Genomic DNA, 26,303 nt, shown 5'->3' on the forward strand with positions numbered 1-26,303 from the left:
AAAGTGTTCACATTTGGTGATTATTCGGAATTGCAAAGCATCTATCATGTTCACACTTAAATTGGCCATTCACATGGGCATTGAAAGTGACCATTCAGTCAACAAGAAATTGAATTAATACATCATTAAGTTGGGAGCTAAATTAAGCCATTGTGAAGCTTTCTAGAAGTTAACTTTTGGACATTTCCATGCACCATTAAAGGCTACTGTCCAACATATGAGCTGAATGTGACTTTTTGGGTTTGCTTAAACCTTAAGCATGCATGAATGGATTTATGAAGCTATTTGCTTAACCTTTAAGTATGCATGGACAAAATTAATGAAGCTCTATGGCTGTTCAATTGAAGTGAAGAGTTTAAAGCATCTTGTTGCACATTCTAGAATGATATTAATGGATGATTTGTGGCCATTCATTTTACCTTAGTTTGCCTATAAATACTTTAGTCTTAAACATGTAAAGTTTACATATTTTATGATATAAACATATTTGAGTTAATCTCTTTGTTCTTTAAGAACTCTCTGAACGTATCAAGAATTTGTTCTTGTGGCATTCACAAATCGATCTTATCACTTTGTTAACAATCCCAAAGTGTGCCAATCATCCTTATACTTATGGTTCTTATCTCAATATAGATAGTGGGTCAAGGTTTCAGTATTTGGCGCCAATTGAATTAAAAGATCTAAAAGTTGAAATGCAAGACCTCTTGGACAGTGGCTTTATATGTCTCCGTATATCGCCTAGGAAGCTCCAATACTATTTGTTAAGAAGAAATATGGGTCAATACGACTCTGCATTGATTATCGACACTTGAATGAGCTAACAATAAAGAACCGACAACCTGTACAACATAACAAAATTTTTTTCAATCAATTAAAATATGCCTTTATCTTTTCTAAGATTGATTTGAGGCCGAGATATTATAAGCTAAAGGTGAAGGATAGTGATGTATTGAAAACAACATTCCGTATGCAGCATAGTCACTACGAATTTCTTGTGATGCCATTCAAGCTAACAAATGCCCCTACAACGTTCATAGATCTCATGAACCGTATATTCTAGCCTTATCTAGATCAGTTCAAAGTGGTATTCATTGATGATATATTGATCTATTTGAAGTCAGAAGCGAAACATGATGAAAATTTGAGAATTGTATTGCAGGTGTTGCATGAAAAACAACTTTACGGGAAGCTTAGTAAGTGTGGGTTCAGGCTATCTAACATTGTATTTCTGGGGCACATTATTTTGGCCAAGGTAATTCAAGTTGATCCTAAAAAGATTGAAGCTATCCTTCAGTGGAAAACACTAAAGAATGTATCTGAGATTCGAAGCTTTCTTGGTTTGGCAAGGTATTACAAGAGATTCGTAAATGGGTTTGCTAAAATAGCCTTACCTATGACAAAACTCCTGCAAAAGAATGTGCCATTTATGTGGAATGATCAGTGTCAAGAAATTTTTGAAAAGCTGAAGGCAATGTTGATAGAAGCATAAATCTTAACCCTACCTGAATCGGGAAAAGAATTTGTGAGCAATGTTTGCTCAGCTCAGTATTTGTGATTATGACAATCTGTTAGTTGAAATGAGAATTAAGCTGTGTTGTTTGAGCAGATAAAAGAAGCACAACTTACCGATGCTAAACTATAGAGAAGAAGAAACTTGTTCAACAAGGCACCATTGAAAATTTTAGCATGAATGAAAACGATTGATTAGGATTATGTAATCAGATATGTATCCCTAAAGATTCAGAATTGAAACAACCAATTCTGCATGAGGCTCATGATAGTTCCTTTACTATGTACTTGGTGGTGGAAAAATGTACTGTGACCTACAAGAATTGTATTGGTGGCCGAGAATGAAAAGGGAGATCCACTAGACTTGTGAAAGATGACACTTTAAGTTCACTTAAGGAAGTGGATCTTCCAAAATGTGAACCTTTCTTAGAAGATAGGATGACTAAGCGATCTTTTAATGCAAAAGGAACAAGGGATGTTAAATCCTTAGAACTTGTGCACACTGATGTTTTTGGCCCTATGAATTTTAGTGAGTGACGTGGTTACAATTTTACATAACCTTTATAAATGATTATTCCAAATATGGGTATGTGTACCTAATGCACCACAAGAGTGAAACCTTTGATAAGTTTAAAAAGTTACATACGAATGTGGAGAAACAGCTAGGTTTATCAATAAAGATACTTTGGTTTGATCGAGGTAGGATCAAATGAGTTCTTAGGATACCTCGTAAGGAATGAGATATTATCTTAATGCTTGGAACTCCATAGTAGAATTGCGTGACAGAGAGAAGGAATCAAACTTTTTTAGCATGGTTTGATCGATGTTAAGTTATTTATGGTTGCCAATCTCTTTTTGGGGAAATGCTTTACAAACAACTTGCTACATTCTGAATGAGGTACCAACTAATGTTGAACCTAAAACTCCATACAAATTGTGGCATGAAAAGAAGCCAAGCCTAAAGCATTTTAGGATTTAGGGATGCCAAACCCACATATTGGATAGAGATGTGATGTACTTGGATTCACAGGCAGAGTTGTGCATGTTTGTGGGATATCCTAAAGGAACAAATGGGTGATTTGTTTTATAACCCTAAAGAGCAAATAATTTTAGTTTTAACTCATACCACCTGTATGGAGGAGAGTTACAAATAATTTTAAACCTCGAAATAAAAAAGTACTCAAGGAAATTTCGAGAAATACAAAAAGCCTTACGATAACCGTTTTAAAACCAACTCCTAATAGTAGATCTGCAAATGGTCAATGGCATAGGGTGTTTCACTGTAGTGGGAGGGTCTCTCATAGGCCTGAGTTCTTCCAGTCTGGCGAAAGTATTTTAAACACTAAGTCTACCAAAGAGAAAGATGATGACCCACTCATATTTGAAGAAGCGATGTAGAGTGTTAATTCCAAGCTTTAGGAAATAACTATGAAAGTTGAGACGGATTCTATGAAATCCAACTCAATATGGGAACTTGTAAACTTACCAGAAGGGATAAAACCCATAAGGTGTAAGTAAATGTGGCCACGAGTCATTTGTCTTTGTGTTGAATGACTTAATTACTATTCGATAATAATTGACTTTTCATGAAGGAAGATATGATAGTTACTATGTTATAAAATAGGATCATATTGGGAGAATGAATTTATCCCAAAGATATTAAGGATATCCTATAAGGGTAAGACACTGATGACAAGGTCATTGGACAAGCATTGATTGAGTAGCTTTCTAATGGTATGTAACAAAAGAGAGCCCAGTCACAATACTATAGTGGAATGACTTCGTGACTAAATAAGTTTATAATTAATAGGCGAAAGCCGAAACTTAATTACAAATTATTTGAGTGCTAATTACATTTGTCCAATTAGTCCCCTCGTTAGCTCATTTAAACCAAAAATGAATTACATGTAGAAACAAAAGAACACATAAGAATAAAAATGATGAAGTTAGAGAAATGGGTCACATTCACAAATGAATGTGTTTTTCTCACTGAGCAAAGAAATTACTTGAGAATTAATTGAAGTTTTTTGAATTATTCGTTAATAAATTAAATAATTGAAGTTCGAAAATGGACTTAAATTAATTATTCATTGTGAACCCATTGAATATGAAAAGTAAATATATTTCATCATATGTTCTTTGACGGTAAAGTTGTTATGATTTTAATGAAATAAAATTGAATTGAGAAAGTTATTTAATTAGAAATATAATTTATCTAATTAAATTAATAAAACAAATTATATTTTTGGGAAATAGAAAACATATATTGGGTTAGATTAAATTATAAATATTGAGTTAGAAGTTGAGGAAGCACAGATGATTTGACTCAATACAAGAGAGGCTTAAATCCCCTCATCATAAGAGAGAGGGGTGACATCCCTAGTATTATTTACCAGGGTGTGCCACCCATCTCATTCTACTTAGAATAGAATATTGTTCTCTATTAAATAATACTATTTGTGTTTTATAAATTCAACCCAAATTCTCCTATCTCTCCTTATAAATAGATGACACTGGTAGAGCGAGACATATAAGTTTTTTATAGACAATTTTCAAATATTGACATTCTTCTAGAAAGTAGTGAGAATTTATTTTCTTAGAATAAATCCTATTTTCTAGGAATTATAATTCTACCGATTTCTATTGAGAGAGAATTACTTTCCTACTTAAAGTCATAAATCGTTTCTAGTTGTGTTTGGTTCGTGATTGTTCGAACCCACACTTGAAACAATTCGTGGTATAAGAATAGCAAATAAGGCTATTCGATTGGAAGTCGGGAACATTTAAGATCCATTTCGAACAAAGCACATGTATTTCCTAAAAAAAAGTTTAAAATTATAAATATCATAAACTGACTCGATTTTCAAAATTTTAATTTTTCACTATAATAGAAAATAGTTTCCCAAATCAGATTTTTCTAACAATTTCAAGCTCTTCGATTCCCGTGTGCACATCAGTTGCAAAAAATGCTTGTTGTTGCATTGATCCAATGAGCTATGTTAGCAATATTTACAAGATAGAGAAAATCCTTAAAGTATACCAATGAGAATTAGATGGGGTACAAAAAATTGCATAGCCAACTATTCTAAATAATATAGATTGATACCAAACTCATTGTTATGTAGAAATCAGAGGGGGCATCTGAAATCATCTCATATCCATACTGAAATGGATATTAGAGCGGAATGACAATGTAAGCACTGTGGATTTTGTAGAAACAAAGGTCATAATCAGAATAGTTTTCTGAATATTACAAGGCATGCAAGAGTTGGAACTTAAATGATTTGAGACTTTGATAATAAAATATATTGTTACAACATTCACGATTACTTAATTGTCTTTTTTAATGTATAGATGTAACATCCTATACCCGGCCCGGTCGCCGAGCCCGAGTAAAAGGACACTACATCAAACATCGAACTCATACATATTCACACAATCTCAAAACATGAAACCGTTGTCATTATCAAATATTTAGAGGAGTGTTGAGTCTCAAACACCTTAGGCAACATTTAAAATGACTTAATAACGCTTATCGACATTAATAACAAGTTAAACCATGCATGGGGACCATCTAACAAAATTTTCCAAAGAAGTCTCATACTTATCTGTACCATCTAGAAAATCGGTACCTTTTTAGCATTCTATTTTTCAAAACCAAGAAAATTATAAATACAAAGCAAAAGTATCTATATTTTTACCTTGAGTATCGATACTCTGAAAGGGCATCGATACCAAAATGAGCTACTGTTTTCCTACACATTCCTTTCAACATGGAGGTATTGATACCTTTTGTACAATTTGTCCACAATCAAAACAAAACAGGACATGTAACACATTCAAACATTGTTTGCTTCAACATGCACCCACAACTTCAGTATTCAACATGAAAATGTCCACATTTATAGTTCATAGCACTATCAATAATTTTAACCAAGCAAATCGGTAAACTAATAACAACACCCATAAATTGTAAGAACATTAAAATAAAAACAACCAATTAAAACTCAATTATATTAATCAACCAATAATTCTACCACATTTCCTTATTCCTACAGTTTAAAGAATAGCAAAAATATCACCTGCTTAAACAATAAAGCCTAACTTGGATCACTTCCTTGGAATTCCGCACCGCTCACACCGCAATGCTAAATATCTACAATGGTTTAGAATGGAGTGTGTGAGCTTAACAAGCTCAGTGATGATAAAAAAACTACCAATAAACATGATATCATACATTAAATAAGAACATCTGAGGCACAATTTCATACATATTTAACTAGAGTGACATACTAAAATAATCATGCAATAACTATCAACTTATCTAACTTTGTAATCACATAATTATAAATACATGACATTCCATAATATTTCATTTAATCATAAATTGACATTTGAGGCTATGAAACATAAAAGTGGGCTCTATCACCACACATTGTATACACGAATCTCCTACACACCATTAACTCGAAGAGTTGAACATTTCCCAAAACCATAGCATTTAGCTAACACTCTTCAACACACCAACATATCTCGGTGAATAGAGCTGAGCTCACATTCTCTTATCTCTCCTAAACAGTCTCAGGTCTCAATGCCCCAAATCACAACACATGGATGAGTACTCAGAAATCCTATGGCATGCCAACTATATTCAATGGTCTCGAAAGGTCACAAGGCCAAAAGATCCACAATGAAACACGTATATATACTTACTATTTTCTGCACACTTTCACTACACATTTACATCACTAACATAATTCCATCACTATCATTCGGAATGTTTATCATAGCCACAACTAACACTTTTCACAATATCTATCACAAACATATAACTCATATCACATTAACAGATCATAATACATAATCCACATTACATAATCACATATCTCGCAAAATTAACAAGGAAAATAAGAAAGCTTACACTTGGAACTTAGAATAGAGGTTTAGGCTACTCCTAAGATTCCATTTAATACTATGAATTGTGTCTACAAGCAATGATTCCAAACACTCACCATTCATGCTTTCGCCTAGTCCCCAAAAGTCTAAACTAGCTTTTCCTTTTCTTTCACCTTACTCGAAGAAGGCTCCAATGGTTCCGAAGCTTCACCAAAATAAATTATTCAGAAAACATAATTAATACTCAACCATAGACACATCTAAATCAAATAAAATTGTAGGCCTAAGTTAGTTCCTTTTGGAACTAAAATTTTCAACTAGCCTAGCCAAAACACAAAAATCTCAATTCCAACTTGGTTGCTTTGCTTAAAACTGATTCCACTCATCTAATTACTTATCTAAGAATGATTTTCAACCTTGAAACTACATAAAACTACACAGATTCATGGTTCCAAAATTTCGACGTACAATGCCCATTTTTCATGAAAACTCAATAAAACCTTAGAATCTTGGAAAGAAAATTTAAGAAGAGTTTATAAACCTTCTAATCACATTAAAAAAATTTTAAAAACACTTTGAAACATCAATTTCATTCAAAATATTGAATTTCACTATTAATGCCCCAAATTTCGACATTTACACAAAACCTTTGATTCAACTTTAGCAAAAATTTTGGTTTTAAGTGAATAAAACCTTGGATGCTTTGATGTTGGCCTTTTAAATTATTGTGTTAAAAAAATGTCATAAGGAAGCATGTGGTCTAGTGGTTGTGGCGTCATTAAGGTTGCAAAGGAGCCTGGGTTCAAATCTTGGCTCTTGCAATTTATTTTGGTTTTTCTTTTAAAGGAACATGGACTTTGGCATTTAGACCTTTTAGTTAATTAAAGACAAAATATGACATAAAAGAGCTTCTGACAAGGAGGCAAGTGGCGTGTTGAGCTATTGAGGGGGATTGGGTTCGAATCCCATTGCAAGTAAAAAGGATATTTATTTTGCTAGCATGAGGCGGCATGAGTTTGAGGTGGTTTTGAACTCTGTTGGGTGAGAGTTTGAATGGGTCTTGGAGGTTGTTATAGAGGATATCAAGGAGGCATATTTGGAGAGATTTGAGGAGAGGATATTAGGATTTGGGGAGGTTGTTGTTGTGGAGAGCTATATATCATCTCATTTGTTCCTTGTTCTAAATAGGGGAAATCGGCGAGGCTTTCAAGGTATTCATCGCTTTCTCCAACCTGCATTGCTTCCTGTAACACCCTAAAAATTACTATAGAAAGTAAGATAATATTCCTGATATAGTAAAAGAAGGAAATAAAGTGATAAAAAGGGTAATTTTGAGTTATGTCAACATTAAGAAGTAAATTATGACATATTAATTCAAGAAAGGATTAAATCGTAAAAGTGAGAAAAGTTTTGTTACCCAAGGGTAAATACTCAAAATTTGAGGGGTTAAAGTGTAAATAAGAAAAAGTTAAAGGACCAGTAGTGCAAATATTTTAAGGTTGGAATAATCTAGAAACTAAGGAAAATGGATGAATTAGGACCAAATTGAATAGGTGAAGAATTATGATGGACTAAATCGTAATTTTTCCAAATTAAGTAATGACTCAATGATGGAATTTTAAAAGATCATGAAGGGCAAAATGGTCATTTAGAAGGGAGAGAAATCTAGAAGATAATGATGATGTTGGAGATATTTTAGATTAATTAAATAAATAAATATTAGTTTATTAATATTTTAATTTGATTTTTAAATGATATTTTATTATTTTATTATTTTATTATTTAGTATATATAAGTGGAAAGAAAGATGAAAAGGAACCAACCCACCATCTTTTCCATGCAATTCATGTTAGAAGAGAAAAGAAGAAAGAAAGTTTTGCTTTCTTACAATTTGGTCCTTCCACCAAAAAAATTAACCATTTTCAATTAGAAATCAAAATAATTTCCATAGCAATCAAGAGAGAAAGATAACAAGGAGACTATGGGGAGCTAGAATATCAAGTTGGATTCAAGAAATTGAAGCTGGAGGAGAGAGAAAATCAAGTTAAAGGTTGAAATCAATAGGACAAGGTAAGAACATTGAGATTTCAATATATTTTTAAGTTTGATATTATTGAAATAGCATGAAAAAGATGTTATAGTTGAGTTTTCTTATATAAATTCTTATGTTCTTGATATATTAGTGAAGAGAAATAAGTGAAAGTGATGGGAAATATTATAGAGAAAGGGAATAAGGAAGTTATAAACTTAGTAATTAACATTTTGCACTAAAACAGTTTTGGACAACAGTAAGTTAACTTTGAAAAATCACCATAAATTGTGGAAATGAAATTCTAGGATGAACAAAATATGGAATTAAAGCTTACTGAGTTTAGTTTCTCATAGAAGAAACGTTGTAAGTAATGAAATTGTAAATAATGAGATATAATAGATTTTGTGAGACAAGATTAGAATGATTTCGGGTTCCCTGTTCGATTTTGGAAAATCATAAAAATTATAAAAAATAATTATGAGTTATATATTATATGTTTAAAATCCTTAAAGACTCTATTTTCAATAGAAACAAACGGGATATCATCCTAATTCTTTACAAGGAGATAATTAAGTTTTAGTGAAGAAGGGTTGGAACTATCGATAGCATAATAGAGGTGACTTTCAAGAATAAATCATACTTATTGGCTAAACCAAAATTCTAAAATTTATGGTAAAAATATATGTGAGTCTAGTTTTAGTAAAATTATCATATCCTAATTTGGAGTTTTGTAGCTCAAGATAAAAATAATTTAGTGGATATGACTCAAATAGATAGTTTTGAATAAATGTACAAGTAAATAGTAAAATCATAGATAATGTTACTTATAAGCATATTATATAAATTAAGGATGTTGAATGGAGAGGAGAAGGAGGAAAATATATATATGAATATTCAGCTAGCATGGATAATTTGCACGTTTTAGGCTCAGGGACTAAATTGAATAAAAGTAAAACTTTAAGGCTAAATTTGTAAAAATGTCAAAAGTGACCAAATTGCATGAAATGAATTGTTTTATTATTTAAATTAGTAAATTGAATGAAATATTAATTAGATCAAGATTGGGTGGAAATTTGAGAAAAATAGAAAATTTCCAAAATGTCCCTGAATTTTGATATTTCTGCAATTTAGCCTGGTAAGTTCGTATGAACTATATTCTATATAATTTTAATTGAAGTGAATGCTATTTGGTAATGAATATTATATATATGTGTGTGTGTTTTATTATTGGAATTGAATTATTATTGGTAATATGTATAATTATTTGATGCATTGAAATGATTATCGAAAGCTCGATTAAGTTGGAAGCTTGTTGGAGATATATCACATTATCCATTGGTTCTATCGATAATTTTGGATGATTTGATTCTGGTTATAATGGCATGCACAAGTGAAATTGGTTAACGTTAGCTCATTAATGTTTTGATTTTGATTGGTTATAAATATGAATGCTTGATGAAAAGAAAAGTCTGAAAATTAATTAGTAAACTCTGGTAATGCTCTATAACCCTATTATGGCGATAAATACGGGTTAGGGGTGTTACACTTCCATTCCTAACTGGTGGTGGTCGAGGTTGATTGGCACATTGCCTCGGAACCAAGGGTGCGATGATCATTAATTTGCAGAATAAGAGTGTTCGGATCGAAGGGAATCTGCAAATCGCATCAGGTGTGTAAACTCCCCACTGTAACTGTAAAACGGCAAAAGCTGAAAAGCTGAAATATGGCGTTTGAGACCACACAAGCATGCGATCGCTCGTGTGGAAAGCTGAACCTGTGAATCATGGACGATAAACTGTTGAGGCCTCCATAGCATTTTCATGGGCTTAGGTCGTAATGGGCCATGTTGGGCCGTGTGGGCTCAATGGGCTTGTGGGCTCCACACGGATGAAACTCACTATTTGTGGCAAATACTAGACTGGGCTAGTAGATCTCATAGCCGTGGTGAAATCTGGGCTGAACAGGGGACACGAGCGTGTAGGCCCACTTGGGCCGAGTAATGGACCTTGGGCCCATTTACACTGTTGTGACCAATTAGGTTACCTGAGTCGCTCGAGGCTACAACGAACCTTTTGAGAGGTCGATATCTGGACTTAAATACCCCCGAAGGGTAAAATGATCAAAATACCCTTAAAGAGTAAAATGATCGAAATACCCTCGATGGGTAAAATGACTGGAATACCTTCGATGGGTAAAATGACTGAAATGCCCCCATAGGGTGAAATGATCGAAATACCCTCTTAGGGTAGAATACTCAAATACCCTCATAGGGTAAAATGACCATAATACCCTTGTAGAGTAAAATAATTGTAATAACCCTGTAGAGTAAAATGACCGTAATGCCCCTGTAGGGTAAAATGATCGTAATGCCCCTATAAGGTAAAATGACCGTAATGCCCTGGTGGGTAAATGACTATTTTTGCCCCTCGAGGTCCAATGATTGTTGTCTGTGGTTAAATGGTTGATTTGTCTGTGTTTGGTATGATTGATTTGTTTTTGATTTGAATGACTGATTCTTAGCAAGGCATTCTGCATACACGACATACCGCATGGGGTTGGGATACTATTATGGAGGAAGTACTGTATTGATGGCTCTGCCACAATCACTGTTACTGGTGGCTTGGCTACATATACTATTACTGGCAATTTTCTTACGATACTGTTACTAGCAGCTTTGTTGCAATGCTACTGATTGCTTTGTGCCAATCATAGTACCGTTACTGATGGCTTTGTACCGATCATAGTACCGTTACTGATGGCTTTATGCCGATCATATTAATGTTACTGATGGTTGTGTGCCGATCATTTCACTGTTACTGATGGCTGTGTGCCGATCATAACATTACTACTAATGGTTTTGTACCGATCATGTTACGATTACTGATGGCTGTGTGCCGATCATATCACTACTACTGATGGCTTTGTGCCAATCACATTACTGTACTTATGGATTGTAGCCATTCTGTTTATAGCTTATAGCTATCCTATTTACAGCTCTTAGCCATTCTGACTACTGGCAACTCTACTACATTATTACTAGTGGCAGCTATGCTGCGATATTGGTGTGAGGGTTAGGTGGGTCGACTCTATCCCCACATGGTGTGTTGGGTTGGTACGGGTGGTGTGTTGGCTGGATTGGGATGGGTTTGCATACTTGCACCATACTAATACTGTATCGAGCTTAGGCCCACAATGTTTCTATATTGGGCTAAGGCTTACACTGTACTGTTACTGTTAAAGGGCTCTGGCCTAGACTGATTCTGTTCTGTATGCCAACTGTTTGATAAGGGATTACACACTGAGTTTTCGTAAACTCTCCCTTTCCTCTTAACTGTGCAGGTAATCCTCAGCCATAGTTTATTAAGTACTGCGAGGGACTCGGAGGTGGCCACACAACCGCATCAGCTTTCGTTTTTAGCTTTTGATTTATAAGTAACTTAACTTGGGTATTTTTATGTAAAAAGGCCTCTTTAAAGTTATAAACTTTAAATTGGGGTTTTCATTTATTTAGCTTGATATAAATTGATAGTTGTAGAATAATATGGGTTTTCAAAAGGCAACCATTTTCAAAGACACCACGTTTTCTCAAGAAATGAGATTTTGGAAAATTTATAACGTTTTAAAAGTGATTAGTTTTTAATGATGCACGCTTGGAAATGAACAACCCGTTTTGGAATCACCGTTTAATAACAAAATGATTAATTAATTTTAAAGATTTCAACAACAAGTTTTACTGTAAACACCTCAATGTGACACTGCCAGATTCAGTCGTAACTCCTAGGCTGGGTTTGGGGTGTTACACAACAACTTTGGCTTTCTCAACCAACTCATTGAACAACTCCGTATTCTAAGCTATCAAGTAAACCCGAATCTCACGATTAAGCCAAAAATGAAATCTCTTGCATTTTTCCTTCTCAATCAAAACCATTTCTAGAGTATATTGACTGAGTCGTACAAACTCTAACTCGTACTTAACCACAGCCAAATTACCTTAAACCAAGTCTAGGAACTCATGTTTACGGGCCTCTATGTACTGCTCACCCGTAAACTTCCTTTTAAATACTTCCAATAAGTAATCCCAAGTCAAATGATCTGTGGTAGTATTTGACCAGCGATGAGCTTCATCGTCGAGTAGGGACACAATACAACCCAACTTTTTCTTGTAAGAACAATACGTCTTCTTGAGGATCCTTTCAACTCCTTTAAGCTAGTATTCCACCACAGATGGATCGACTCCTTTCACTTCAGTGAACTCTTTACCACCTAACGCCCAACGACATTCAAGTGGCAGCCCTCGATTGACAGGTGCAAGATTGGTAGGTGTAGTAGCAGGGTTAGCACCAAAAATCCTCTAAAACACCCCAATCATAGCTTCCATTAGAGGGCCAACACCCTCATCAGGTATATTCACTCTATGCAGAGACATAGGAGGTGAAGAGGATGTACCATCCTTTTGAGCATTCGCATTCACATTCACACATCAACGAGGCATTTTATATCTATTCTAACATACACAAACAAACCAAAGGTATGAATGGTAGGGAAATGATCCAACAGAATTTCTTGCAAGAAAACTTTAGAATAAAGGCAATGTGTTCCCAGTCCTACCTCAATTTTAGGCAAATTCATGCAATTTCAAAAAGAGATATTTCAAACAATTCAACTAATCATAAAAATTTAGACACATGGGTTTCTGGATACATGGGTTGTATAAACCTAGTCTGTGCATTAATAAATTAGGTCTGAGTGTTAGATAACCTAGGCCCTGATGCCACCAAATGTAACACCCTATACCTGGCCCAGTCACCAAGGTAGAGTAGTAGGATGCTACATCAAACATCTAACTCAAACATATTCACACAATCTCAAAACATGCAACCATCGTCATTCTCAAATATGTAAAGGAGTATTGAGTCTAAAACACCTTAGGCAACATTTAAATCACTTAACAATGTTTATTGACATTAATAACAAGTCCAACCATACATGGGGACCATTTAACAAAATTTTCCTGTAACCCCTCAAATCGGGCCTAGACGTTATGGCCCATTCCAAGCGATTACATGGGCCATAGAAATGGCAAAAACTTTGAGTTGAAATAAATAGATATACTGTAACAGCCCGATTTTGACCCTAATCAGACAAAGTGGTTTCGGGACCACAAATCTGAGTCAGAAAAATATTTTAAAATTATTTTTGACATCTGCAGTATGTGAATTGCTGTGTGAAAATTTCATATGAAAATTTGATCGTTTGAATGTTCAATTTGATAAAAAGGGCTTAATCGCGTAAAATAAAATTTTAGGGGATTAAATTTAAAAGCGCCCAATTCTAGATGTCTTTTAAAAATGAGGGTTTTAAATGGTAATGAGGCCATTTAATAGTTAGTGGGTGGCATATTACATAAGTGACCTTAATATATATGTTATATAAATTAAATTAATTAAGGTTAAATTAGTAATTTAGTAAATATATTACATATTAGTTAAAAAAGATGAAAAAAAAGATGATTTTGTTCATCTTTGAAAGTCGAAAGTGGAAGAGAAGAACTCACGCATGGCTTTTGAATGTTTGGCACTTCCTTAGCAAAATTAAAGTATGGTTTGATTTAGGTTTTTGATGATTTTTACGTTTTAGTGATCGTTGCTTCGTGTTTTATCAAACCCATGCTTTAATTTTAGAAATTGATGGTGATTTTATGGAATATATGTGAAATATTAACATGTTTTGTCTTTGAGTTTTTGGTGAAATTGAGTAACTAGGGCTAAATTATGAAATTAAATTTTTGGGGAACTAAAATGTGAAATAAATGAAATGTGTGGACTTGTATAAGTACTAGGGATATTCGGCCCTTGTATAGTGTGGGCAAATTTTGTGTATTTTGTGTTTTATGCAATAGGGACTAAATTGCAAAAACTGTAAATATCAGGGGCAAAATGGTAAATTGCCCATTTATGTGCTTTTGGAATAAATTGAATGTAATAATATTTAAACTAGCTCATTTTGAATATGTGTAGATCAAGAACCAAAGAAATCGGAGTTAGATCGGGGAAAAGCCAAAGTCGTCGACTAATTATCCAATTTCAATTTTTCACTGTCCAAAGTAAGTCTATTAGCTATTTAATTTTATTAAATCAATTTATATGTATGAATATCAATTGTATTTATGTTAAGTTAAAATTAAAAGTATATAAATCGAATTGAAAGTATGAATATTATAGATATGTATGTGTTAGGTTCGAATGAGTATAAATATACAAATATATATACATCAATGTCCTTGTAAATAATTTAGGTATGGAACTATATAGGTCTGTGATCTATTTGAACATAGGTATGTATATGTGTGAATAAAGTTTGAATTTAGTTAATGTTGTTTGTTATATATGTTTACATGATGTTGAATAGATATATAAAGATATATATATGTGTATCAAATATTTGTATAAGTTGGATTGAATAAGTATGTATATATATATGAAAAAATACTTATATTGAGTATAAGTATGCAATTATATTTATATATATGTGTGTTAATTTTGAATATGTATGTGTATAATGTATAAAGGTACAAGTTCTTGTTTGAAAATAAGTATAAAATTATATATGTACATATGAAGTCGAATGTGTATGTATATATGTATAAGATTTGCATTGAATCATCAAACGTATGAAATTGTTAGCTTAGTTTATTTTAATATGTTTGAGTGTTAAATGTATATTATTTAAGTATAATATAAGTTGAATATTATGATAGTAATATTAGAAATCTATAGTATAAAGTTATATATATGTATTCGGTTGAATCATTGAATTAGTAAGTTGGAATTGATGATCGAGCTTATTATATATCCATGTGTATCAAAGAATATGAGTTATGAATTTTAAGCTGAATCTTTATGCAGGGATTTTGTATGTATATATATCTCAAAAATGAATTATATCTTATGTGAATTGAGTGTTCAGGCTCAGTACCTAGCAGGCTTGTTGCCAATGAAATCTTTCAGACTTTACGTCTAGCAGGCTTAATGCCGATGAAGTAAATTCAGACTTTACGTCTAGCAGGCTTAATGCTGGTGAAATAAATTCGGACTATACGTCTAGCAGGCTTAAAGCCGGTGTACTGAATCAGGTTTTAAACCTAGCAGGCTAAGTACCGATGAATCTGTTAGATTATGTGCGTACATGCACTTGATATGTCTATGATTTTAATTATAGGAAATTGATAAAACATAATTATTCAGTTTTTACATGTTTGGTGAGTATACACATACATTCGGGTTTTGCATAGGTTAAATATAAATGTATGCATTCGGTATATGCATTTAATAAAGGCATATGTACATTAGGTATATGCAATTGTTGAATTTACAAATGCATATGGTGATATGCTGTTGTTAAATATACATACATTGAGCCAATGTGTTTGATAATTATCTATGAATGAAATTGAGAGTTAAATATAAATGTATTCATCTATAAATATACGAAGAATAAGTATATATATATTCGATTATATGTATTAGCTATGCGTTCGGGTATAATTTTAATGAGTACATATGTATACAAACGGATTCGAAATGTGTTTTGTATATATGCACATGATCGATTATATGCACATGTTAAGTACATATGTGCATTCGGATGTATGCATGGGACAAATATGTATATTGATGAAATCGGCTATTTATGTTAAAATGTATATACATTTGGTTTTAAATGTGGATAATTATGTATGCCTCTGTTCAGGTATTTGTTAACATATATGGTGTTTGCGAATCCACTAAGTGTACCAAGAAATTTTATAATTATTTATATATTTTCGTCATACTATAGACTTTCTAAGTTATAAAAACTTACTTTGTTTGCTTATGTCTTTCTGTTTTAAGGATTTAAATATCAAGCTTCAAGCTCGGGGATCGTCAGCAAGATCATCACTCTATCTACTGTCTTGGTTTTAGATTGTTTAAATTTTTAACTATGGCATGTACAGACTAGATAAATGTTTTAATGGTCGTACTTTGATATATTGTATATGAATTTTAATAGCCATACGAAAATGGCTTATTTCCTTATGGATTAGCTGGATTGTAATGTCTTTATTTTGTTTCAAATGATATAAAGTTAAGCTCATAATATGCCATATTTAATATTAGATTAAGTTTATTAAATTTAAATATTTATATACAATGTATATGTTTTGATTTTGTAATGGTTGTGTTTTGTTCAGTAATGTCTCGTAACCTTACTTCGGTGATGGATATGGATTAGGGGTGTTACATATACTCTTCAAAAACGTATTCTAATATTCCCTTTTTATACGATGTTGTAAAACATTACGTCAAAAGAAAGCTTACTTATTATTTGTAAAATATTCGTTTGATCATAAAAAATTCATGATTGATAAATTGAATTTACTGAAACAGATTTAATTAAGAAATCACCAAAGCGTTAAATCCATATCAAAATTTATGCAAAAAGTCCAATGTCCACAGTTTTTAAAATGAAAAACCCCATGCCACAGTTCAATAATTTACTACACGATAAAATCTAAATTATAACCATAAAGTCTATAAAAGTCCCAAATTATCTGAAAAATCCACAACCAAGAAACTGTTATTCCAAGAGGCTCTCTGATGACCGAATCTGGGTCCTAACCACGAGGATTATCTGAAACACACAAGTAATGTGGGTGAGCTTTAAAAGGCTCAATGTGAGATCATTACATAATAATTATAACATACACTTCAACACAAAAATCAACCACATCCATTTCAACATATATATCATTTTAACGAAAATCTCATATCATGACCAACACACATACATGAGTATATCGAGACATGCTTATGTAACAATGCACATTTTGAAGAATTTTCCTACCCATCTCCGTTACATACCAATATCGAGTTCCCCATAACCCGTCCATTCAATAACACACCATTTGTGGACAAGCCACCACATAATTGTCGATAACGACCATATAATCGCAGATAAATTGTCCCATAACTTCCACCTTTCACAAAACCCACCCCATGCATGTGATATGGTTGTAATAGGCCAATTTATCCCGGGCTCACAAAAAAATAATAAACCCAAAATAATAAAACAAAGTCCAAGTCTAGTACAAAATTATATCATTTGGCCCGATCAGAATGACCCATTACTTGAAAAGGTTGAAGGTCCATCTACAAGCTTATGGAAACGTAATCTTCAAGGATATGCAATCTTAGATATGATATGCAATCTTAGATATGATATATGCAATCTTAGATATGATATGCAATCTTAGAAGATATGATTTTGTAATCTTAGAGATTTAATTTGTAGGTACCCTTTAATCTTAGCCGTTGATGTAACTGATCTGTACCGTTGAATTTGGGGAGGCTCAACTATAAGTAGAGGCCTCTCCCTTCATTGTAAAACACTTGAGTTGGGAGTAATAATAATTCTTAAGAGTATTCACTCAAATTTCTCTCTCTCTTGCGTTCTTATTTTCTGTGGTTTGTTCTTATTTTGTTGACCTGTGTCTAATTTATTTATTAATTTGTATATTGTTGATTTCAAATCTCTTTTTCCCTAATTATACATTTTCAAATTCATTATTTTCAAATTTTTTACATTTTATTTTGCCTTATATTTTTTATACTCTTTGTTTTAAATTCATTGGTCCTCGATTATTGATGCTATTTAATCCTCTATTTGTTAGTTTAGTTTTTTATTGAATTAATTGTCTTAATATTATTAATACTATTATGTGGCATCATTAATCTTGTATCATTATTATTTACTCTTGATGCCTTTAAATTTCAAATTTTGTTATATATGCATGTATACATACATACGTTTTATAATATATACATATACGTACACATTTTTTAATTTTTATAAATATATATGTACACATATTTTATATATTTTCTATGTTTCATAATTTTATATACATACTTATATATATATATTTTATATATTAAAATATGTATATTTATATATTTATTTTTATTTTTATAATTCACATACATATATATTTTTCTTATATGTACATATATACGCTTTTATATTTTATAATTTTATCTATTTCCTTTGTTATTATTATTGCTTTACTTGATGTTTATTTATTCACATGACCATTATTATCATTATTATATTCTTTAAATGCTTCATTTTATTTGTTTATTTACTTGATATTGTGTATACATGATTGATTTGTTTTTTATTTATCTTTTCATTATTATTATTATTATTATTATTATTATTATTATTATTATTATTGTTGTTGTTGTTGTTGTTATTATTATTGTTGTTGTTCTTGATCATGCTATTTCTATTTACATTATCATAATTGTTACTCCATTATATAATTTTTACCTAATTTCGTATAAAGTGAAAATTTGGAAAAATAAAGGCAATACTAGGTATTTGGAATCTTCGAAAGGATTGAGCCCTAACGTATTGGCTTCCAAATCTTTCGTTGAATCTGAATAATTGAGAATGCTCTTTAATCAAAACATAAATAAAAAGCTCATAATCAAGAATTGAATACGTTGTGTCCTAACGCATTGGATGTGACACGTTGATTTCTCGAGATGAAGATTTTTCTAAAAACTCATAAAGGCAATATTCAATGTTTAGAATATTGAGAAATTGTGCCCTAATGTATTGGACTGCGGTTTCTTCATCTGACTTAAACAATTGAATATCCTTTTAAATTTTATTGCACGAATCTTTTGGACAAGTTCATTTTTGAGGAGGTGAAATATCATGCCCTAACTCATTGGGTGTGACATTTTCTATCTCCGAAATGAGAGAGTCTTAATGGGTAACTTGTTTTATATAAGTTTTCACAAAGGATCGTATTTTAAATCTCTTCAAAATTTTCAATTCTCGACATTAAGACACTAATTAATCAACTAGGTACCAATTTTTGGGCGTTACGAGGGTGCTAATCCTTCCTCGTACATAACCGAATCCCGAACCTATTTTTTCTGAATTTCGTAGACCAAAATCATTGTTTTAATAAATCTAAATCATTTATTAAAAACAACCGTTTTACGAGGTGACCCGATCACACCTCATCAAAAAATATTGGTGGCGACTCCCACATTCGTTTTCATTTTTCAAAACCCAAGTCAACCCCGTTTTATCAAAAAATGGTTTCGACAATGGTCATTTTAAATTTTAACAGATTTAATCATTTTTCGCATGTAGTCATGCTCATAGTCTCACTTAACAGATTTTCTCAATTTTACACATTTGCATGTAAACATGCTCACATAACATAGCGATTAATATAATTTCATATTAAATCATGGATCTTATCACACACGTATATGTATATAGCACATATTTAAATCATCACGTATCAATTAAGCCATGTATCACATAACATAGAGATGGGATTTGCACACATGTCAGCATCACATACATCAACACATCACGAATAATAGATTTCATGAACTAATAATTTTAGGAACACTTACTTGGAATTTCCCTTTTGATGAGTTTTTCAACTCCGCTTTGAGTACTTAGTGTACTCTCAAATAATTTTTAATAGATTTTATTTAATAATAAAATAATGGCAGATTATACTCAAATCAAAGATTTAGATCCTACACCTTAAACCGTAGATCCGATTGCCACAATCATATTAGAAGAGGTTTTGCTTGGATCTAAATCTGATAGATGAATTTATCTCATCAAACACTTATTTTAGTTATAGATTTATCAAATGTGTCTTAATACTTAAAGTTTAATGATTGAAATAATCCAAACCAATTACTTACCCTTAAATCAACACTTGGATTCGATGCACTCGTTAACTTGCTAAGGATTTCTTGGATTGGCATTGTTTGGTCCTTCAAAGAATATATGAACAAAGTGTTAACGCATGAAAAATGAAAGTGTCTTAACACCATTTGGCTATGAGGAAAAATAATAGAGAGAAATGAATGTTCCCAACACCCTTCAAGCACTTACACTACTCAACAATACGCCGAGATCGATGATTAGTCTTAACGAAGGAGTGAAGAGGTTTAACGATATACAAAAACATATGATCGATAAGTCTTGAACACAAAATAATTAAAATAGGACAATTAAATCCTTAGAATGTGAGAAATCTAAAGGGGAAAGTAAGAAAGAAAAATCAAATCCCAACAGAAAATGGCGGCGATGGTGGTCTGCTGGTGGTCCAACGGTGGTCCCAATGAGGTGAGAAAATATAAAAAAGGGGGAAGAGGGAAGAGGGTTCAGTCACAAAGTTAAGAGAAAAAAGAAAAGAAAATGAGTGGAGGAGGAAGGATTTCCAGTGGTGGTTCGCAGTAGTTCACGACGATTCATAGTGGTGATGGTGGTGGTGAAGGCCGGTGGCCAAAAGAAAAGAGGAGGAGAAGAGAGTATCGGAAGGTGGTATTGAGGTAGTGAAACTATAGCCCATGGTGGATGAATTTTAGGTGGTGGTTGTTTTGTCAAATGGATATGAAAAAAATGAAAAAAAATGAGAATATGGGAGAAACAAAAGAGGTAAGGACGCTAATGGGTGTGTGTAGCTTGGTCAACTATGACTAGGTTTAATAAATCACATCAAATAGGCAATATGAGAGGTTTTGGAAAGGGAGGGAGACACGAAGTGAAAAGGGGATCATGTACCCCCAACTTAAGATAAGTTTGACTCTTAATAGAGGAAATGAATGAACTTAAATGAGGCAATAAGGGGGGTGGACAGCAAGTAGTTATGTCACATGGAAAAATTGTAAAAAAAGATTAAATAAGATAGGGTGAACATTAGGACTTGAACCTTGGACCTCAAAGATAGCTAAAAAGTCTCTAAACCTCTAGATTACACATTCCCTTGTTCTCATTCTTACACACATATTAATAAAAAAATATAGGATGTGACAACTCTACCCTCCTTATAAAAATTTCATCCTCGAAATTTGCCTGATGAAAAGAGGTAAGGATATTGTTGTCTCTTCACATCTTCTGGCTCTGAGGTAAACTTACTGGAACCGTGATTCCTTCACAAAAATTTTATGAGTGGAGCTTGCTTCCTTCTCAACACTTTGACATCTCGCTCAATAATTTGCACTGGTTCTCCATTAAAAGTCAATTCAAGAAAAATCTCTATCTCCTCAACTAGTATCACATGAGAAGGGTTAGATCGATAACGTCATAACATAGATACATGGAAAACATCATGAATGCGATCCAACTCTAGAGGTAATTCCAACTGATACGCCACTATTCTTACTTTCTTAATGATGTGGTAGGGTCCAATAAACCTCTGAGTTAACTTTCCCTTGCGGCCAAATCTCAGCACTTTCTTCCAAGGCAAAACCTTAAGGAAGACTTGGTCCCCTAGACTGAACTCAATATCCCTCATCTTCAAGTCAAAATAAGACTTATGTCGATTTAATGTGGCTTTCAACTGATCTTGAATAATCTTCACATTGTTCTCATTCTCTTGTACTAAATCTAGTCCTAACATTTTCTTTTCCCCCAAATCTGTCCAACATAAAGGTGTCCTACACTTGCGTCCATAAAGTGCCTCATACGGAGCCATCTGAATGCTCCATTGAAAAATGTTATTATATGCAAACTCTGCAAGTGGAAGATGTTCCTCCCAATTACCTTGGAAATCGATCACACAACCTCATAACATGTCCTCAAGAATTTGGTTAACCCTCTCAAACAATCCACCAGACTATGAATGGTAAGTTGTACTAAAATTCAATCTCGTACCAAATGCCTCATGCAAACTCTTCCAAAAACTAAAGTGGAACGAGGATCTCGATCAGAAATGATAGACACCAGTACTCCATGAAGTCTCACAATTTCAGCGATCTCTGCAAAATCCACCAACTATCACCCATATGGAGTTAGTCATAATTCTAGTTATATGAATAATGGATCGAAAAATGATGAGTCCCACTATCATTTTAACTTGGATGATAATGATACTAACTATGGTTGGAATAATCACATTAATAGTTGTATTGACTCTTATCTTCGTTCTCAAATCTGTATTGATAGTTCCATTTAAGTGGTAGTGACAATTCCAATGATAATTATATTTATAATTACATTTGCGGCGAAGGTGGAAATAGTAGTGAAGGCAAGAATTTCGATATAATAACTCGTGAAAATGGTAATGATTTAACTCTAAAAGAAAGTTCTAATGATCTCGATCTATATAAGGAATAATTGGTGCATACTGGCAGAAAATGAGCGGACTTAGTCAATCGATCAACTATCACCCATATGGAGTTTTTCTTATATGGAGTCAAAGGTAGCCCACTAACAAAATCCATGGTGATTTGCTCTCATTTCCACTGAGGAACTTGAATAGGCTGAAGCAAATTAGAAGGAAATTGGTGCTTAAGCTTGACTTGTTGGCATGTCAAGCATCTTGCCACAAATTTTGTCACATCACGCTTAAGTCCTGCCTACCAATATTGCTCTCGAAGATCCCGATACATCTTACTACCTTCAGAATGCATATATAGGGGTTGTTATGTGCTTCTCGAAGTATGGACTGTCTCAACTCAGAATCAGAATGTACACAGAATCTCCCACGATAGCGCAAAACTCCCTCAAAATTAAAGGCAAAATCTGAAGTCTTACCCTTCTCGATAAGTTTCACATGAGGCGCAAAAGATGTATCAGATAACTGCTTTAACTTAATCTCCTCTAACAGAGTAGGTCGCAGTTGCAATTCTGCGAGTAAGCCTCCATCCTTAAACAAACTTAGCCAAGCAAACAATGCGCTTAACTCACCCATTGCTTTCCTACTCAATGTGTCGACCACTACATTAGCCTTACTCGGATGATACTCGATAGTACAATCATAGTCTTTCATAAGTTCGATCCAACGTCTCTGTCTCAAGTTTAACTCCTTTTGAGTGAAGAGATACTTAAGACTCCTATGATTCGTATAGATGACACATTTCTCTCAATAGAGATAGTGCCTCCATATCTTAAGAGTGAATACTACAACAACCAACTCCAGATCATGTATCAGATAATTGCATTCATAAGGCTTGAGTTGTCTCGAAGCTTAGGCCACAACCTTCTCATCTTGCATCAACAAACAACCAAGACTAGAATGAGAAGCATCACTATAAACCACATAATCCTTCCAAGACTAGAATGAGAAGCATCACTATCAACACAGGTGCCTGAGGCAGAACTGTCTTAAGCTTCTCAAAACTGGCCTGCTGCTCATCAAACCACTTAAACGATGTAGTATTTCTCAAGAACTTAGTCATCAGAACCGCAATCAATGAGAATCCCTCCACAAACCTCTTATAATAACCAATAAGTCCAAGAAAACTTCAAATCTCTCTAACATTCTTGGGCTGCTTGTAATCCAGGATAGCCTCGATTTTCTTCAGGTCTACGCAAATTCCCTCAGAAGATACCACATGTCCCAAAAACATCACCTCTTGGAGCCAAAACTCACACTTACTGAGCTTTTTGTACAAATTTTTCTCATGTAAGGTTTAAAGGACTAACCTTAAGTGTTCCTCATGCTCCAACTCAGACTTGGAGTAAATCAGGATGTCATCAATGAGACCACGACAAATTGACCGAGATAGGGTTTAAAAACTTTATTAATTAAGTCCATGAATGCGACAGGAGCATTTGTAAGACCAAAGGGCATCACTAAGAATTCGTAGTGCCCATACCAAATCTTGAAATTAGTCTTCGGCACATCAACGTCATTCACTTGCAAATAATAGTAACCCAACCTAAGATCAATCCTAGAGAACATGGTGGCACCTCTAAATTGATCAAAAAGGTTGTCGATTCTCAATAAAGGGTACTTATTCTTCACAGTGGGTTTGTTCAATTGACGATAATCAATGCAAAGCCTCATCGATCTGTTCTTCTTCTTCAAAAATAACGCTGGAGCTCCCCATGGCGAGACACTTGGTCTTATGAAGCCACACTTCAGTAACTCTTGTAATTACACTTTGAGCTCTTTAAGCTCCTAAGGTGCCATACGATAGGGTGTAATGGACACCGGTGTTGCCCCAAGTAGTAGTTCAATTCTGAATTTGACCTCACATTCTGGAGATAAATCGAGCAACTGCTCTAGAAAGTCATCTGGAATTTCTTTCACTACACAGATATTCTTCATCACTATACCATCCATCTTCGTATCCAGGATATATGCTAAATACACCTCACATCCTTTACGAATCAAATTATCTACTACCAAGGTAGAGATCACATTCGATATAATTTCGATGCTCCTCAATCATGATTATTTTGCTCCCCTTCGGAGTCCTTAGGGTAACTCACTTCGTATCATAATCAAGGCTAACTCGATGCTCACACAACCAATCTATGCCCAAAATAAGATCAAATTCTCCAAAATTTAATTCCATTAGATCTACAAGGAATACCGCACCTTGGACTTGCAACAGATATCTCCTATATATCTTCTTCACATACACGGTTTGTCCTAAGGGACTAAAGACAGTTACATCACTTATAGTCTCTTTTACCTGAATTCCAAACTTATCAACCCTACACAAGACACATACAAATGGGTAGAACCATTATGAATTAATACAAAGTATGGAATAACATTAACGTTAAAAGTATCATTAACACTATTCAGCTACAGGAGGTCGTCCAAGCAACACCCTTAGACAACTGGGCCCTACTCGAATGGAGTCTCTCAGCTATAGTGCCATCAATATTAGCTCTAGTTTGGGCACCCGCCACTCGCTCTAGCACTCGTAACATGGCCTACAATACAGCCTCATTCGCAGGCTCTTGTTGACTCTCATCAACAGTGGGAGCACGCTCCACATTTTTTGCAGTTGGCTCAGGAGTTTGCACTTGAGATGCAGATAAGTCGACTTGGGCCCCTTTACCTGGCTCTCCGTGAGCTCTCATTCCTCTAGTCCTAACTCTGTGGGTACTCATTCTAAGTTTTATGTATGCTGTCAATAGAGATAAGTTTTATCGTTATCATTTAAATATTTTTCAATCGAAGTTTCATTTTATTGATTTACACAAGTCTCACTATCTATTATTTTTACCCCTTAGAGTTTGTCTCAATCTATAATTTTCTATCATTTTCACAGTCTACAGTTTTCATATCTAAAGATCACTTACCTCGGATAGGCTTCGAGAAGTCTCGAATTTCTTTTATAAAAAATCAACATGTGGCATGTTTTTCTCAAAATACTTTTTATTATAATGCATGAAGTTTTTCGAAAACATTTTACCCATGATTTGAGTTTTGGATCGGGCTCTGATACCATAACATGGAACCCCTAAAACCGAGGCTAGACGTTACGATCCAATCCAAGTGATTATATGGGCCATTGAAATGGTGAAAACTTTGATTTTAAATAGATGGATATAGTCTTTGAAAAAGCGTTCTAATATTCCCTTTTTATACGATGTTGTAAAACATTACGTCAAAAGAAAACTTACTTATTATTTTTAAAACTTTGGTTTGATAATAAAAATTCATGTCCAATCAATTGAAATTACAGAAAATAGATTTAATTAAGAAATCACCAAAACGTTTAATCCATATCAAAATTCATGCAAAAATTCCAATGTCCACAGTTTTTAAAACGAAAAACCCCATGCCACAGTTTAATAATTTACTACAAGATAAAATCTAAATTATAATCATAAAGTCCATAAAAGTCCCAAATTATCTTAAAAATCCACAACCAAGAAACCATTATTCTGATAGCCTCTTCGATGATCGAATTCGAGTACTAACCACGAGGATTATCTGAAACACACTATTAATGTGGGTGAGCTTTAAAAGGCTGAATGTGAGATCATTTCATAATATTTATAGCATGCACTTCAACACAACAATTAAACACAT

This window comes from Gossypium raimondii, chromosome 3 (genome assembly GCF_025698545.1).
Source record: "Gossypium raimondii isolate GPD5lz chromosome 3, ASM2569854v1, whole genome shotgun sequence".
Classification (NCBI taxonomy): Eukaryota; Viridiplantae; Streptophyta; class Magnoliopsida; order Malvales; family Malvaceae; genus Gossypium; species Gossypium raimondii.